Source organism: Chelon labrosus, assembly GCF_963514085.1.
Source record: "Chelon labrosus genome assembly, chromosome: 11".
NCBI classification, from domain to species: domain Eukaryota; kingdom Metazoa; phylum Chordata; class Actinopteri; order Mugiliformes; family Mugilidae; genus Chelon; species Chelon labrosus.
This window is the reverse complement of record NC_140344.1, coordinates 14,782,740-14,786,990: the sequence shown is the minus strand read 5'-3', so window position 1 is coordinate 14,786,990 and position 4,251 is coordinate 14,782,740.

Here is a 4,251-nt window from a genome sequence, read left to right as displayed (position 1 = left end):
GAAAGGCCCTGTCTCGAAGTGTTGTCAGACCAGAAAACAAGAGTAAGTGACATGTGACAAGGACACAATGCTTGGATGGGCTAGCCAAAGTAAGTGGCCTCATCTGCTGCAGGCGATTTCTCCTATGCCGGCTGTCTGCCGCCTCAGGTGAAAGGGGCCAGGGAGTGGGGGGCTGTGCCGAGATGGTGGCTTCTGCCAGGCGAAGCAGTTGGCATGGCTGGGAGGGCACGGCCGGCCTCGCTCAAACTGCTACGCACAGTCGGCCAGCCTTTGCACAAGTGCAGGTTATCCGTCTCTCATCAGGTTTCAGATGCCTCATCACTTTCCCATGGCGTACACGCATTCAGCGCAGGACAAGGGTGTCAGCGTGTAATGAAAGGTTTGATTCATGGAGGGCGACAGGGGAGGAGGTCATGGAGCTCCTCCGGATATGATCCCGACTGATTCAGAAAGGGTACCGTAATTATACCCTAAATCAGATTTCCTTGAGCTTATCACTACACCAGCGTGTTTCACATATTGATAAAAAATATATATATATATATATATATATATATATACAGTATATATACATACACAAAATTGAAGGGGCACAAACTAAATACATCTGTCATCACAATAGATTCAGTTATGAAGTTGTATTTGTTGGAAGTAGAGATTCTGCAGTACTATGCATAAATAAAATCTAGCAAAAATGGATATCTGTATACTATATATGATTTAATTACTGTAATTAGCTGTCCCCACTAAAAGAATTCCTTAGTAATTGCTTGAGGTGTAGTCACTATTTCAAGATCAATAATAATCACAGTGCCTCAAAGAAGAAAAAAATAAATGCTGGGACAAAACAAACTGCATACCGATCAAATAATAATTTGAAGCTAGGATCATAACTTTTTGACAAATAATGTCATTCTGTTCAGAAACTAAAGCAGGAAAAGAAGTTGGGTGCACAGAGAAGAAAGCAGACGTGCCCACAAAAGCTCTCGGTGATATTATACATTGACATTTGTGCTGATCGCATTGTGCCCATTTTGTTGAATCTGCTTTATTAGAGGAATCTTGTTGTTTTTTTTTTCTTGCCGAGTTGCTATTAATTTGTGTTTCTGTGGGTGTGCAGCGCGAGAACAGAGAGATGTGGTTAACCCATTGTGAAGTTAGCCGTCATCATTAAGATTCTGCAGATAACAGGCATGCGGATTTCTACTGCTCAGCATTATGGGATCTCAGACATCAAAGGCAGGTTTTCATTCTACTGTGTCTGAGGCAGGCACGGTGAAGGGGGGTAGAAAAAAAAAACAGGTGAGGAGATATGGAGTCAGGAAAATAAAGCAGACTGGGAGAAGAGAGGAGAGCACGTACACTGTGTTTCGTGGCATCGGGTGACACAATGCCCTATAATGTGTTTGATGCCACATTTCCTCCCGCCTGCATCGTTAGCTCCTTGTTAAATTGGCGTCCACTCTGATTAAGTGGCGCAGCCCTTAATAACACCACAGCTGACTGCAGCTGCAGGTTGGTTCACTTTAAAGATCAAGTTCATTTCTCACCGTGGTCATTAAAATACGGGCCTGCGTAACTCAAAACAATTTACTTACATATTTTTTTCCATCTTTGTTTCTTCCTCTCTTACCTGTGACACCATTATCAGCTCAGCGTAGCCTCCTTTAACATAAAATCTATATAAACGTATTGTCATTAATGTTTTTCTTTCTGTGAATACTGCAGTATTATTTTCTGTGGCATTACACATATGTGTAACAGCGAAGTTCCTCTTAAATTCAGATTACTTTCTCTTTCAGCGTGGTGCCATTATGCTCGTGCCATTACATCAGTGTGAGCTGTTCTTCAGCGAGAGTATTGAATGTACAAGAGCGAGAAATATGCTGTTCTCCAGTATTGTGCTGGATTACAGAATCAAGGTCGACTCACAAGACACAGAGCAGCATTATCCCTTAATCCTGTGTTTTGGTTTCAAATAGCCTTTTTACACCTAATCTTCACAAGTAAAATGACAAACACGAATAAAAAAGAAGGTAGGTATTTAAGTGTGCATTACCTGCGATGTTAAGGTCAAAGGCTTATGTTGACTTAAAGTGGCTCTGTTTTGTGAAAGAACAGACAATCATGTGTTATTTTGTTGCAGCTGCATTACAGGGAGTCTTGTGATGAAATTCCCCCAGGCAGTTTCAGATGGATAAGTCTGGGAACTTTCCCTCCAAACTATGACTCACATCTTGTTTGTTTGTCTTTTTCCTTTGTAGACTGTGTAAAATTTTGAATGAGGATACAATTCCCCCCCTCATTTTCATCTCTTTTAACAAGTTTTGTTTGGCCTGGTGTACTTGGGCACTCCGAGGGCAAGTTTCTCTGAGTCAACACATACAGTATAGTGAGTACACAACTTACACGAGCAAGGCAGTGTCTCCCCTTGACCAGGCTGGTCTTGGTGTGTCCGTCAGGCTCAGCTGTGGCAGCGCTCGAGGAAACTTAAAGGTGCTGTGAAAGACTAAAAGTGGGCCAGCCGCTGCTGCCTCCTGTTGACCTACCTTGTTCAGAGGGTCCAGGTACAGACTGATGACAGGACTCCTCCTCAGTGGACCACATTACTAATGTGTGAGGGTGCAAGAGGAACACATCCAGTGATGAATCACTCCCCTGCACCCATGGCATCCTCATAAGTCAAGAGTAAAAGTGTTGAGAGTGCGCTCGGTAAAGAGATCCTTCGTCCCGTCCACCACAGAGAAACTCCATCCAGGCCCAGTGGAAGAGGGGAAGGGGGAAGGCTAAGTGGTGCACATCACGCATAGCCTGAAGATCTCCCTCAATCTTGAGGAAAACATTAGTCCCTCTGGTGGGGTCACTTGTTTTTTTTTGTTTTTTTACAAAGCTCGCAGAACTTTGGAAAAGTTACTTTCATGCTTGAACAGAGCTGCTTTTTAATAAATGAGAGTAATCTAGTTTGCGTTGATCTGGCATGCCTCACTGGACCAACTACATTACCTGAAGTCACAGAGAGAACATTAAATATGTGTTAATTTAAGCTAAAAATGTTTTCTTCTGAGGGTTTCCGCACTAAGCAGTCACAGAAAAGGCACTGCCTCATTAGTCACTTATAATTTACTTTATAATTGTGAAACTGTTCAGCTCAACCCAAAGAATACTAATAGTAAGTATGTTAAAGATTTTAAATATTATTGTCTTTTTTTTTTTTAATCCAAATCTTGCGGATTGGTTTGTTTCTCTGTTGTTTTCTTCTAGCCTTAAGCCGGAAGGTTAAACTATTTTAGTTTACACGCCTGCCTCCCCCCAGAGCTGATGTCGGGCTACACTGGTGATGTTGGGGGAGTGTGTAAGTTTGACGCTGGGTAATACATCACGCACTCCAGGGGGTCTCCCTGGTATGCTCCTCAATAATGAAGTTCATTCGTTAACTTCTCCCTCAAAGGCCAAGTTCCCCTGCTGCCCTTTTCAACAGCCATTGCAACTCTTACCAGAGTCACCCTACTAAGAGAAAAAAGACACATCATCATGCGTTGCCCCTTGACAGTCTCAGTGGTTGCCTTTGCAGCGCATGAAGAATAAGCAGGTCCATTACCAATCCCTCATGCCTGGTTATAGCCATAATTATCACAGGGAAAATGACCTGCTCTGTTTGGTTTGCCATAGAGGCGCTGCACCTTCCTAATCACCTCCTCCTTCCCTCCTATCGTCCTCATGCCACGGAGATGGAGCTGGTTTTAGGGGGAGTCTTGCCAGTTCATTAGAATTCACAGGGTTCCACCTCCCTGCCTAGCCAAGCTAAGCCTCTCACACAGGCTGCCATGCCTGCGATAATCTCCTCTCCTCGTTCCCTTTCGCTCCTTCCCTGTCTATCCTCCTATCCCTTTCCTCTCTGTCCCCAAGGGCAGCCTCGCACAAAAGACATGCCGTGCAATTCATTGTTAAATCTGATTTCTATTGATCTATTGAGAAATTGTTCTGTGAGACATACGATATCGCTCCAGCAGCGCTGTTGAGTTCTCTTTACCACTGCCTTTTCATCTGATGAACCAAATAAATAAACTGACTTGTTCCTCTTACTTAAATGACAGCCTTTATTCAATAATTTTGTGAAGGAGGTGCATATTTCTTCTTCTTCTTTTTTTTTTCTTTCCCAGTGCTGTGTCAACCAATTTAATATACAGCTCCAGTGGTGACATTTTGTTGCTGTTGAAGTGCTCAGAAACAAGTTTAGTTTAAACCTTGCTA